Here is a 15,129-nt window from a genome sequence, read left to right as displayed (position 1 = left end):
CCAGCTGGTGGACTTATCGATCCAGCTGGATAACCTGCTGGCCTCCCGTGGACGTCCGGATCGGGGTCCGTTGGTTCCATCCCCCAGCCCCTTAGACCCTACTCCTATGGAGTTGGGAGGGGCTGGTACTAGGGAGACTGGAGGGGAAACCATTCCATGCACTAGAGGTGACCGCAGAGGGCACACTGCTGGTCGGTGCTGGGGAGGTTTTCCAGGTAGTCGAGGTGGCAGGCGGAACACTGGTGGTTCATCTCAGGTGAGTAGGCACACGACTCATCCAGGCCCCCCTGTTGCTCTTATGTGGTTATCTATAGGATTTCCGGGGTTTTCCCCGCATTCCCAGCATAAGGCGCTAGTAGATTCAGGCGCAGCTGGGAACTTTATTGATCGGTCCTTGGCCCATAGATTAGGGATTCCTATTGTTCCAGTTGATGTTCCCTTCCCTGTACATGCCCTAGATAGTCGTCCTTTAGGGTCGGGGCTGATTAGGGAGGTCACAGCTCCCATTGCTATGGTAACGCAGGGGGGTCATGAGGAGAGGATTAGTCTCTTTCTGATTGACGCTCCTGCATTTCCCGTTGTGTTGGGACTTCCCTGGTTGGCTTCCCATGATCCTATTATTTTGTGGCAACAGAGGGTTCTCAAGGGATGGTCCTGTCAGTGTTCAGGGAGGTGTTTAGGTGTTTCCTTAGGTGCCACTACGGTGGAAAGTCCAAACCAGGTCTCCACCATGCACATTCCTCCCGAATATGCCGATTTGGCAATCGCCTTCTGTAAAAGGAAGGCGACTCAATTACCACCCCATCGACCGGGGGATTGTGCGATAAATCTCCTGGAGGGCGCTGCACTTCCCAGGAGTCACGTGTATCCTCTGTCACAGGAGGAGACGGCGGCTATGGAAGCATATGTCACCGAATCTCTGGGACAGGGATACATTCGGCCCTCCATTTCACCTGTCTCCTCGAGTTTCTTTTTTGTGAAGAAGAAGGATGGAGGTTTACGCCCGTGCATTGACTATCGAGGTTTGAACCAGATTACGGTAAAATACAGTTACCCGCCGCCTCTTATCACCAGTATGACGGAGTCATTGCTCGGGGCGCGCTTCTTCACAGAATTGGACCTCAGGAGCGCATACAACCTGGTGCGTATCAAGGGAGGGGATGAGTGGAAGACGGCATTTAGCACCACTTCTGGGCACTATGAGTACCTCGTCATGCCGTATGAGTTAATGAATGCTCCATCCGTTTTCCAATCATTTGTGGATGAGATCTTCAGGGACCTGCACGGGCGGGGTGTAGTGGTGTACATAGATGATATTCTAATATACTCCACTACCCTCGCTGAGCATGTGTCCCTTGTACAAATGGTGCTTGGTTGACTGTTGGAGCATGACCTTTACGTCAAGGCGGAGAAATGTCTGTTCTTTCAACAGCCCGTCTCCTTCCTTGGGTACCGTTTGTCTGCGTCAGGGGTGGAGATGGAGACTGACCGCATTTCAGCTGTGCGTAATTGGCCGACTCCAACCATGGTAAAGGAGGTGCAGCGGTTTTTAGGGTTTGCCAACTACTACCGGAGGTTTATCCAGGGTTTTGGCCAGGTGCCGGCTCCCATTACCTACTTACTGAAGGGGGGACCGGTGTGATTGCGGTGGTTGGCTGAGGCGGACAGAGCTTTTGGTAACCTGAAGGCTCTGTTTACCACGGCTCCAGTGTTGGCGCATCCTGATCCCTCCTTAGCGTTCATAGTTGAGGTGGACGCATCCGAGGCTGGAATAGGGGCTGTGCTATCTCAACGCTCGGGTAAGCCACCAAAACTCTGCCCCTGTGCTTTCTTTTCGAAGAAGCTCAGCCCGGCGGAGCGAAACTATGATGTGGGGGATAGGGAGTTGTTAGCTGTTGTCGGGGCTCTGAAAGCGTGGAAACATTGGCTTGAGGGGGCTAGACACCCTTTCCTCATTTGGACTGACCACCGAAATCTGGAGTATATTCGGGCAGCGAGGAGACTGAACCCTCGCCAGGCTAGGTGGGCTATGTTTTTCACACGCTTTGTTTTCAATCTTTCCTACAAACCAGGTTCCCAGAACGTCAAGGCAGATGCACTGTCCCAGCTGTATGATACAGAGGAGCGGTCCACAGAGCCCACTCCCATAATTCCAGCTTCATGCCTGGTGGCACCGGTGGTATGGGAGCTGGACGCGGACATCGAACGGGTGTCATGTGCAGAACCCACTCCCTCCCAGTGTCCCGTTGGATGCGTATACGTGCCGTTTGATGTTCGCGATCGTTTGATCTGTTGGGCCCACACATCACCCTTCTCTGGTCATCCTGGTATCGATTGGACGGTGCGCTGCCTTACTGGGAAGTACTGGTGGCCCACGTTAGCTAAGGACGTGAGGGTTTATGTATCCTCATGTTCCGTATGCGCACAGTGCAAGGCACCTAGACATCTGCCCAGAGGGAAATTACAACCCCTTCCCGTTCCGCAACGACCGTGGTCACACCTATCGGTGGATTTCGTGACGGATCTCCCCCCGTCGCGCGGTAACACCACGATCCTGGTCGTTGTGGATCGGTTTTCTAAGTCCTGCCGTCTCCTTCCTTTACCCGGTCTCCCTACGGCTCTACAGACTGCGGAGGCCCTGTTCGCCCATGTATTCCGGCACTACGGGGTGCCTGAGGATATAGTGTCTGATCGGGGTCCCCAATTTACGTCTAGAGTCTGGAGGGCGTTTATGGAATGCCTGGGGGTCTCGGTCAGCCTTACCTCACGGTTCCACCCCGAAAGCAACGGGCAGGTGGAAAGAGTCAACCAAGAGGTGGGTAGGTTACTGCGGTCCTATTGCCAGGACCGGCCGGGAGAGTGGGCATCATTTATCCCTTGGGCAGAGATGGCTCAAAATTCCCTATGCCACTCTTCTACTAACCTTACCCCTTTTCAGTGTGTGCTAGGGTATCAGCCGGTCCTGGCACCATGGCATCAGAGCCAGATCGAGGCTCCTGCGGTGGATGAATGGTTTCGGCACTCGGAGGAGACATGGAGCGCTGCCCATGTACGTCTTCAACGAGCCATCAGGCGGCAAAAGGCGAGTGCCGACAGCCACCGCAGTGAGGCCCCGGTTTATGCACCGGGGGATCGGGTCTGGCTCTCGACCCGAAACCTGCCCCTTCACCTGCCCTGCCGGAAGCTGGCTCCGCGGTTTGTGGGGCCATTTAAAGTCCTGAGGAGATTGAACGAGGTTTGTTATAGGTTACAACTCACCCCTGATTATCATATTAACCCCTCGTTCCATGTGTCTCTCCTCAGGCCGGTGGTGGCTGGTCCACTCCAGCAGTCGGAGGTGCAGGAGGTTCCTCCGCCCCCTCTGGACATCGAGGGGGCCCCAGCGTATACAGTAAGAGCCCTTATGGACTCTAGACGTCGGGCGAGGGGCCTTCAGTACCTCGTGCAGTGGGAGGGGTACGGCCCGGAGGAGCGAAGCTGGGTACCGGCGGCAGACATCCTGGACCCATCGTTAATTCAGGATTTTCACCGCTTCCGTGCGGATCGCCCTGCTCCCCGTCCTCCAGGTCGTCCCAGAGGCCGGTGTCGGCGCGCTGCTGGAGCCGCGCGTCAGGAGGGGGGTACTGTCACGACTCCCGCCAAAGTCGGCCCCTCTCCTTGTTCGGGCGGCGTTCGGCGGTCGACGTCACCGGCTTACTAGTTGCCACCGATCAATGTTTCACTGTTCGTTTGGTTTTGTCTTTATTGTGTACACCTGTTTTTGATTTCCCTAATTATGTTTATTATTTAACCCTCTGCATTTCCTGTTTGTCTTGTCGGTGATTGTTTCCTGTTTTGTGTTCTTGGAGGGGTTGTTCTCCAATCCTGTATTTTGTATTAGAAGAAGTTTATTCATGAATTTTAGTAAACACGTATTTTGTTTACACTCATCCATGTGTCCTGCGCCTAACTCCGACACTTCTTCTAACTAGTGCATTACAGCCTTTTCCTAGCTCGTTTGTGAGAACCAGTTAAAGCCTTCAGTCCTAGTTTTGATTCACCTGCCAGTTTGCCTACCTGTGTATGATGATTGCCTGCCTGTGACCACGATTCCTGCCTTCTGCGCGTGAATCTACACCTTTTTCTCCCTGAGTATTCATTACAATTATGGGGTATTGTGTGTAGGAGGGTGTTTTTTTATTTAATCAATTTTCGTATAAGGTTTTAACGTAACAAAATGTGGAAAAAGAGAAAGGGTCTGAATACTTTCCAAATGCACTGTATATAATTGCTGTATAAAAAATGTGCATGCACTATAGCTCAGTATTTCAATTATTTATTTTATACAGTTATTTTTGCTCATCTTTATCAAGGGTGTCAATAATTTCGGACCCCACTGTAGATGGTAGTCCTCGATTGTCATGAAGCTGTGTGTCACGTCCTGACCAGTAAAGGGGTTATTTGTTATTGTAGTTTGGTCAGGACGTGGCAGGGGGTGTTTGTTTTATGTGGTTCGGGGTTTGTTGGGCTATGTACTTATGTAAGAGGGGTGCGTGTCTCCAGTCTGGTACCTCCACTACCAGCCCCACGCACCAGGCCTCCAGTGCGTCAGCCCAGTCCAGCTTGTCCTACTCCTGCTCCTCGCACTAGCCCTGTGGTGCGTGTCCTTAGTCTGGCACATCCTAAGCCAGCTCCACGCATCAGGTCTTCAGTGCGCAGTCCCCGTCCAGAGCTTCCGGCAACAGTGCCTCGTCCAGAGTGTCCGGCGACAGTGCCCCGTCCAGAGTGTCTGGCAACAGTGCCCCGTCCAGAGCTTCCGGTGACAGTGCCCCGTAGAGAGACGGCCCACAGTCCAGAACCGAGAGAGACGGCCCACAGTCCGGAACCGAGAGAGACGGCCCACAGTCCGGAGCCGAGAGAGACGGCCCACAGTTCGGAGCCGAGAGAGACGGTCCACAGTCCGCAGCCTAGAGAGACGGCCCACAGTCCGGAGCCGAGAGAGACGGTCCACAGTCCGCAGCCTAGAGAGACGGCCCACAGTCCGGAGCCGAGAGAGACGGCCCACAGTCCGGAGCCGAGAGACACGGCCCACAGTCCGGAGCCGAGAGAGACGGCCCACAGTCCGGAACCGAGAGAGACGGCCCACAGTCCGGAGCCGAGAGAGACGGCCCACATTCCGGAGCCGAGAGAGACGGCCCACATTCCGGAGCCGAGAGAGATGGCCCACAGTCCGGAGCCGAGAGAGACGGCCCACATTCCGGAGCCGAGAGAGACGGCCCACATTCCGGAGCCGAGAGAGATGGCCCACAGTCCGGAGCCGAGAGACACGGCCCACAGTCCGGAGCCGAGAGAGACGGCCCACAGTCCGGAGCCGAGAGAGACGGCCTACAGTCCGGAATCGGCGCAGCGAGAGTCGTGCTACAGTCCGGAATCGGCGCAGCCAGAGTCGCCCTTCAGCCCGAGGTCTTCAGCGACGCGCATCAGCCCGAGGTCTTCAGCGATGCGCCATAGCCCAGAGACTTCGGACAGGGTAGGTTGGGGAGTAAGGCCGGAGCCTGAGCCACCTCCGTAGTAGAGGGTTGGGGGAGGGGTACTGTCACGTCCTGACCAGTAAAGGGGTTATTTGTTATTGTAGTTTGGTCAGGATGTGGCAGGGGGTGTTTGTTTTATGTGGTTCGGGGTTTGTTGGGCTATGTACTTATGTAAGAGGGGTGTTTGTTTTATGTGTTCCGGGGTTTTTGGTCTATGTTCTATGTTAGTGTACTTCTATGTTCAGTCTAGTCTATCTATTTCTATGTTTAGTTCATTGGATTGACCTTCAATTGGAAGCAGTTGTTCCTCGTTGCCTCTGATTGAAGGTCCTATGTATAGGGGTGTTTTTGTAATGGGATTTGTGGGTAGTTGTTTCCTGTTTTGTGTCTGTGCACCTGACAGGACTGTTTAGTGTCTTTCGTTGTTTTGTATACCTGATTTGTTTGTTTTTTCCTTCTTTTGATTTAATAAAGAAGATGAGTATACACATTCCCGCTGCACCTTGGTCGAATCCTTACGACGCCCGTTACACTGTGTTAGTCCTGGCTTGTCACGAAGCTGTGTTAGTCCTGGGTTGTCATAAAGCTGCGTTAGTCCTGGTTCGTCATGAAGCTGTGTTAGTCCTGGGTTGTCATGAAGCTGTGTTGGTGAAATCATGTTAGCCACTGACACCGGTAAAACTCATGGTCTTAGCTATGAATGAGGGCTGTGAGGGTGGATTCTATGTCGACATGGTTCTCATGTTCTAACTACAGGGGAGGAAGATGAGGGATGTTTTGTGCCATTCACACCAGATGGATATGGACGTCAGACCTCAAACTCATTTGTGCAGCAAAGTCCTCCAGATTACATCTATGGCACCAAGACACATGGATGCTGGCAACAGGTCAAGATAATGCTCATCTATTTGCTGGGGCTAAGATATAGACAAGAGTCTAATTAGACTTCACAAACAAATGTAATGTGTCAGATATGGTATTGATAAGCAGGTAGAATAGTATGAGATCAAGTTAACTAGAATGTAGATTATCTGAGGAAAGTAAGGGTTTTGATTATTTAACCAGCTTTATGTAAACACCCAATACTAATATACCATCTTGATGGATTTTTCTTTTTACAATTTTAATTAATGTGCAAATGAGACCTAGATGATGTATTTATTTGACAGTGAATACTTAAATACATGTGCTTATCCTAGAATATAAGTATCTTTACATAATTATGAGGGAGAAAGAAAAGATGCTTCACTTGATAATAACAAATCTGATAAGCAGAGCAAGGTGCCAACCTCTGTAAATCCTTTTCTTATTGGATGGAAATCCCTGAGATTTATCAGACTACACACAGTATATCCATCTACTGTAGATGTGTCAACATCACAGACATTTCCAAGGTTGAATTGCTGATTGACTTTCACACTTTATTATGTTATTCAGTTCTTCACCCCCAAAAGCCTTTCTTTATTGAACAGAATGACTGGGTGTGCTTGAAAAATGTTTTTTCTTTGCGAGGTCCACACATGTAGCTGCAGTGAAGAGAGAAAAATGTTGCCCCCTTTCATCTGGCACAGCCATGCCCTCGGTCCTTGATTGGCAGTCCTTATACAGTACCAGTCAAAAGTTTGGACACACCTACTCATTCAAGGGTTTTTCTTTATTTTTACTATTTTCTACATTGTAGAATAATAGAGAAGACATCAAAACTATGAAATAACCCATGGAATCATGTAGTAACCAAAAAAGTTTTATACAAATCAAAATTAATGTTATATTTCAGATTCTTAAAAGTAGCCACCCTTTGCCTTGATGACAGCTTTGCACACTCTTGGCATTCTCTCAACCAGCTTCATGAGGTAGTCACCTGGAATGCATTTCAATTAACAGGTATGCCTTGTTAAAAGTTCATTTGTGGAATTTATTTCGTTCTTGATGCATTTGAGCCAATCAGATGTGTTGAGTCAAGGTAGGGGTGGTATACAGATAGCCATATTTGGTAAAAGACCAAGTCCATATTATGGCAAGAACAGCACAAATAAGTAAAGAGAAACAACAGTCCATCATTACTTTAAGACATGAAGGTCAATCAATACGGAACATTTCAAGAACTTTGAAAGTTTCTTCAAGAGCAGTCACAAAAATCACCAAGTGCTATGATGAAACTGGCTCCCATGAGGACCACCACAGGAAAGAAAGACCCAGAGTTACCTCTGCTGCAGAGAATAACTTCATTAGAGTTACCAACCTCAGAAATTGCAGCCCAAATAAATGCTTCACAGAGTTCAAGTAACAGACACATCTCAACATCAATTGTTCAGAGGAGACTGTGTGAATCAGGCCTTCATGGTCAAATTGCTGCAAAGAAACCACTAGTAAAGGACACCAATAAGAAGAAGAGACTTGCTTGGGCCAAAAAACACGAGCAACGGACATTAGACCGGTGGAAATCTGTCCTTTGGTCTGATGAGTCCAAATTTGAGATTTTTGCTTCCAACCTCCGTGTCTTTGTGAGACGCAGAGTAGGTGAACGGATTATCTCCGCATGTGTGGTTCCCACCATGAAGCATGGAGAAGGATGTGTGATTGTGTGGGGGTGCTTTATTGGAAAAGTATTCCTCATGAAGCTGGTTGAGAGAATGCCAAGAGTGTGCAAAGCTGTCATCAAGGCAAACGGTGGCTACTATAATATATTTTGATTTGTTTCACACTTTTTTCATTACTACATGATTCCATATATGTTATTTCATAGTTGTGATGTCTTCACTATTATTCTACAATGTAGAAAATAGTTAAAATAAAGAAAAACCCTTGAATGAGTAGGTGTGTCCAAACTTTTGACTGGTACTGTACATCTGCATGCATTACTGAGTTTCTCTGCTGTACAATCACAATGATGAAGAGACAGTGCCCACTGACTATTCCAGACAAGAGTCCTTCACTTTGAAATGGTAATAGCTATGATCATTACCCAGTGCACATCCAAGCCTACTGTAACTGCTTCAAGTGCATGATGTGACCTACGTTATTTTGTTTACACATGCACAGTGGTTCGGAATAAAGTGTCAATATTTGCCATGGTTTCTCTGCTCTGTAAGTATTTTATGCTCCCAGAAAAAAATATTTTTGAGTTTTTGACAGAAGTGCTTGTCTTCTAATGGATTTCACCATATTGAGCTTAAACCGATACAAACAAATAACCAACTTTTCCCCTGTATCTCCTTTTCCAAGTAAAACGGTACTGATGATTATAGTTGGATACAGCACTCATAAGAAAACATGAGCGGACAAAAACTACACTTAAGAAATCAAAGCAATGTTTGCAGTCCATTATTCTCCCAAGGAATGCTAATCAAATCACAAAACTACATCTCTCAAAACCTCCTGAATAAGTCTCCTGTATCACTGTCTGTAAGCTTCCTTTAGCAGTGAGAATGTTTTTATGGCGATGAATGGCAAACGTTTCTCTGCAAGACCTTGAGAGTGGGTACGGTGGGAAGGTTGTAAAGTTTGAATAGGCCTACAAAAGATGTCATACTATCTCCACAAATGCAACACAAAGCCTAAAACTTTAATAATGTCTTCATCTTCTGCCTGTCTGACTACAGTGAGAGGACCAGGTTCAAAGGCCAACAATTAATTGGCTGTGTGCCAACCAACATGCTTTCATCCACTCAGGAGCAAATGTCCCAGAACAGGTGAGCAGGTTTTGATTCATGAGCAATTTCGCTTTACAGTCTGGTCCCAGTAAATGTGGCTTTAATTTATTTCAACCAAGTGTGTTTGAATGACTAAATATTGCAGCTATATAGCCACAATGTTGTCACTGTAAATTGTGGCCTGTGTGTGAAACTTCAAATCACTGAAGATTGACAGCTACAATAATAGCCGCAGCAGATCATTCTATTGATTTTGTATTGAACTGACAATGCTGAGTCAAAGGAATCTGGCAATGGAAATTCATCTTTAGTGCAATCATCACTTTTAAACCACCCTCTTTCTGTTTTTCAGATACACACTTTGATCTGGGAAGTCAAGATCTCTTCCAGAAAAGTGCTAGAGGTACTTAAAGGACCAAACAGCAGTTGAAACAATAACAAAGTGAAGTCCCCACCACTGTTTTGGTAAAAAGCTGAGGGATGTGGCTAGAGAAATGTTATCACTCTCAAATTCATAGACATAGCTTTGGCTGCAAAGACTGAATATTCATGATATCAAAATTATAAAGATCCCGAACAGTGAAAATCATGTTTTTCATCAAATGAGGTCATATTTGGATGAAATCAGTTCAAAGTATTGTTACCCAAGTATAGAAAATGACTGTAGCTAGTACATTGATGAAGTTTAATCCTAAAGTTACTGGTCCCCTCCCTCCGTTTCAAACTCTTGGATTCAGGAGGCAGGCATTAGCAAAGCTGGAAATACATCAACGGAAGCATCTTATCATCTTAACTCATTTAAATCCGTCCCACTTTAAAACCGTCATCACATGTGCGCCTACGCCTTGCTTTGGCTTTGTTTACAAACCGTAAACTAGCTACTAGTCGCTAGCTTAAGCAGAACGTACGACCAAATATACTGGTAACCTTTCATCTGTGGTGTGACTGTTTACTAGCAAGCTACTTATTAGCATGTCGGCAAAAGCACACTGTGTTGTGACTGGATGCCTTAGTGTACAATTAACCTTACACTATTTTCCCAAGAATGAAGACATCCGACGGCAGTGGCTCGGTGAAGACATCCGACGGCAGTCGCTCGGTGAAGACATCCGACGGCAGTGGCTCGGTGAAGACATCCGACGGCAGTGGCTCGGTGAAGACATCCGACAGCAGTGGCTCGGTGAAGACATCCGACGGCAGTGGCTCGGTGAAGACATCCGACGGCAGTGGCTCGGTGAAGACATCCGACGGCAGTGGCTCGGTGAAGACATCCGACAGCAGTGGCTCGGGTGGACAGGCTGCAAATTACGATCATGTCAGACATGTGCAGTGCACATTTCGAGTGAAGTTGCTTTATCAATTGGGAAGAACATTCGATGTGTCTTGCCAGGAAGCTAATCCTGAAGACAGATGCTTTACCATCATCGTCAGTAGATTTTGCAAGAGTAGACCATGATGTGAGTATTAGAGTTTGATGAGTCTGTCATGATACGTTACCCCTGAAAATCATATTTTGCTGTTCCATTGTGTGGGTTGCATTATTTCACCTTCCATCTCCTTTTGTCTTTCCACTATCATCAAGCTGTAATGATAGACATTTTAGAAAAGGTACTGTCTTTACAGCTTCCCAGGCAACCCACCGCAGCAGGAATAGTGCAATACAAAAAACAGCTTTCCTAAGGCAAAGAAGGAGAATTTGGTGTGAAGCCTATGAAGACATACCTGTAAGTCATATTTATTCATTTCAAATCTACATTTCGGGCACAGAAAAATTCCAATTACAAACATTGAAAAGATTAACAATAAAGTACACAACCAAATATTGCATATTTCAAATTGAATACTTCCATAACACCAGAAAACACATGATAGAATGAGTAGACCACTACATCAATGAATTGATAGCATCATACTCAGAACAGTAAATAAAAGGAAATTAAATTCTTTACCTTTTACCAAACATTTCCTTTTTCAAAAACATTGAAAAGGGATGGCACCTGGATCTCCTCTTCAACGAGGTCAGCCTTGAGCCAGCAAAGGACCGTATGCGGGGAAGCTGTGCGAGCTGGCCATCCCAGGACCCCTGTCTGCCCAGTGTGAGAGGCCTGACAAGGAGGTCATAGCTGGATTTGTCTCCCGCTCAATCTTGTGGGTGACTGAAGCCAAGTGGGTGACTGAAGCCTGCTTGATTGAAGTGGGGTACATGGGTCCCCCTCTCATCCATCTCTATACTGTAGTTGGTTGCATTCCCTAAAGCCTAAGCAATTCACTTTTACGTGATATGACATCACACTTTGTATAGTTTTTTTTCAAACAATCGGACGGGAGATGAGTGTTACAAATTGTATGAATCAATGGATCCTGCACATTGTAGGGTGCCGGGTGCCTATATTAGGCTTTGTAACGATGTACGCTGAGAATCGGGAAGCAATTTCAGGGAGCGAAAACATTTAATAAATTAACAAAACAAGAAACACAAACAGCGCACCAACATGAAACAGCAACAATGAGACAGGGGAAGAAACCAAAGGGCAGGTAATCAAGAGTGTATTGCTGGTGGCAGGCTTATGGCTCTGAGAACTTTTATGTCAAATGATGTCTCACCATTATTTCTCATGAGTGATCATGTTGATCAATATTTCAGCAATGGTGGCCTATGGTAAATAATCAAATAAATTTCTGATCAATACATATCATTCTGAACATATTGCCATTTATAATGCTAATTCAGAGGCACCAATACATTCCCAGTACATTTATTGTATGCTGTTTTCATATACAATCCTTTATGTCTAAGCTTCTAAGGTGACTCAAGCTTTACTAATTCTTGTGAAGAAGTGTACCAGTTAACTGTATTCTGTAATTAGTTACAAAACAATAGAAATGCAGTTGTGTATTGCTGCTGTTTGTCTGATATCCAACAGTCTATGATCAGCTCTGTTGACCATGAGAACATTTTGTGGGGCAAATGGTTTGAGACATACTATTTAGGTTTAGAATGTGGTCCATTGTTTACCTTGTTACCTGGCAATGACCACAAGTGTGTTTCAAAGAGATGTCAGTCAAGGCAAGCTCATGAATATAAGCTCCCTGCCCATTCAGCCTGTTCTTTCAGGCTTTCTGATTGTTAGAGATGAGAGAAAAGGTCAAATGTCTTCAATTCTGAGCATTTTAATAGCGTCAAAATATTATGGGTGATGTTTTGGTCATTCAAAGGCTATTTTTAACTTGGGAAGTAGGATGACTATGCAGGACTTTTAACCATGTTTTAAGGCTATACAGTGTTTGTTTACATTTACTTTGTTTACAAACATTGGAGTAAAACAAGAGTATATTTTGAGTTCAACAGTTAAACTAAGCCCATGAGGCATTTATAAGATATTATTCAATAATCAATGGGTATAAATGATTCATTTAAAAGTCAAATTGGATGGATGTGAGGAGTTATGAGAGTTGGTTAAAGCACAAACAGGTCTGGGGCCAGGATATTGGGTGCTTTACTACTCTGTGATTTGCTTTACAGTGCCAACTCTCTCAATTATTTGCCAACTATTGGCTGGGTTAACAAGGTAAAAAATTGCTAATGACTACATGAAGATTTGATTCAGTAGGTAAGCTTGCATTTCATCTTGTCTTATAATTGACAGGGTCTTTATTAAGAAAATGAAGAGGAAAAATATGACATGTTACAGTGAGGTCTCTAGTCATACATCTACGTCATTTTTATCCAGAGCAGCTTACAGTCGTGAGTTTTCCCCACGGAAATCGAACCCACAACCCTGCCGTCGAACCCACAACCAAACCCACAACCCTGCCGTTGCAAGCGCCATACTCTACCAACTGAGCCACACGTGACCACACATGCTTCCATATTTCATTGCTTGTTTAAAATGCTTTAGTGGGTCTTGTACGCTAGCCTAAAGACAATGTAGTATGGTGTCTGACTGTTTTTCAGAAAATAACTGTATTTATATATTTTTATCTAAGGGCGAGACATCCATATTTCCACTCAACAAACTTAATTTCCAGTTCATTAACACACAGTAGGGGCTATTGAGCCAATAACATGACTGGCACAGAATCAGGGTGATAAACCTGCCATGAATACAAATCAATTTTAACACTGCCTGCTATTCTCTCACTCACCAAAGTTATATAATGTCATGGCACAGTAACTATTGACTGATTCCAAATGTGAAGCATGTTAGACCAAGGTCCTTTTCCTCCTTTCAATCATGCAGTGTAATCTGATCTGCTGTAGTCAGACAGGGAATCTCAAGAAACACAAAATGTGTGGAAAATATGTGAGTATAAAAGGAGCACAACAATTATTATTAGAATACTTGAAGGAAAAAGGAAACTGCACACTGCTCTTGATAGTATCACTGATATTTAATACGCTTACGTATCGGCCATGCACCTGCAATAAGATTGCTCAGATGTGGGAGTGCCTTCTGAATTTTTATAGAATACTTGAAGAAACTAGGAAGCAGAGTTTTGAGAAGAAGACAGACTTCAGTTCAAGTAAAGGCATAGGAGGAATACAAACATTACGTATTAAAATATATGTAATTTATGTAAGGCTTTAAATAAACAAAATCTGTGTCTGCACTACGTACTCTCACCTCTGTCCCTTAGGGCTCGGTTCTAGGCTCTCTCCTCTTCTCTCTATACACCAAGTCACTCGGCTCATTCATATCCTCACATGGTCTCTCCTATCATTGCGATGCGGATGACATTCAACTACTTTTCTCCTTCCCCCTTTCTGACACCCAGGTGGTGACACACTCTCTGCGTGCCTGGCAGATATCTCAACTTGGATGTGGCCCACCACCTCAAGCTCAACCTCGACAAGACGGAACTGCTTATCCTCCCGTGGAAGGCCTGGCCGATCAAAGACCTCTCCATCACGGTTGACAACTCCACAGTGTCGCCCTCCCAGAGTGCAAATAACGTTGGCGTGACACTGGACAACACCCTGCGTTCTCTGCAAAAATCAAAGCAGTGACACTCTCCTGCAGGTTCATGCTCTACATCATCCGTAGAGTACGACCCTACCTCACACAGGAAGCAGTGCATGTCCTAATCCAGTCACTTGTCCTCTCCTGTCTGGACTACTGCAACTCACTGTTGGCTGGGCTCCCAGCTTGTGCCATCAAACCCCTGCAACTTTTCCAGAATGGTACAGCCTACCTGGTTTTCAACCTCCCCAAGTTCTCTCATGTCACCCTGCTCCTCCGTACACTCCACTGGCTTCTAGTCAAAGCTCGCATCCACTAAAAAGACCATGGTGCTTATGTAACCGATGTGAAATGGCTAGTTAGTTAGCGGTGGTGCGCGCTAATAGCGTTTCAATCAGTGACGTCACTCGCTCTGAGACTTGAAGTAGGGTTTCCCCTTGCGTTGCAAGGGCCGTGGCTTTTGTGGCGCGATGGGTAACGATGCTTCGTGGGTGTCAGTTGTTGATGTGTGCAAGGGTCCCTGGTTCGAGCGAAGAGAGGGACGGAACCTACACAGTTACATTGATGCTGTTGACCCGGATGATTGGTTGCTGTGGAAAAAGGAGGAGGTCAAAAGGGGGGTGAGTGTAACCGATGTGAAATGGCTAGTTAGTTAGCGGTGGTGCGCGCTAATAGTGTTTCAATCAGTGACGTCACTCGCTCTGAGACTTGAAGTAGGGTTTCCCCTTGCGTTGCAAGGGCCGTGGCTTTTGTGGCGCGATGGGTAATGATGCTTCGTGGGTGTCAGTTGTTGATGTGTGCAAGGGTCCCTGGTTCGAGCCCGGGTTGGGGCGAAGAGAGGGACAGAACCTACACTGTTACATTGATGCTGTTGACCCGGATCATTGGTTGCTGCGGAAAAGGAGGAGGTCAAAGGGGGGGTGAGTGTAACCGATGTGAAATGGCTAGTTAGTTAGCGGTGGTGCGCGCTAATAGCATTTCAATCGGTGACGTCACTCGCTCTGA

Source organism: Salmo salar, chromosome 12, assembly GCF_965601325.2.
Source record: "Salmo salar chromosome 12, fSalSal1, whole genome shotgun sequence".
In the NCBI taxonomy this organism is placed as follows: Eukaryota; Metazoa; Chordata; class Actinopteri; order Salmoniformes; family Salmonidae; genus Salmo; species Salmo salar.
The sequence above is the reverse complement of the archived record's forward strand: the minus strand, read 5'-3'. Positions refer to the sequence as shown.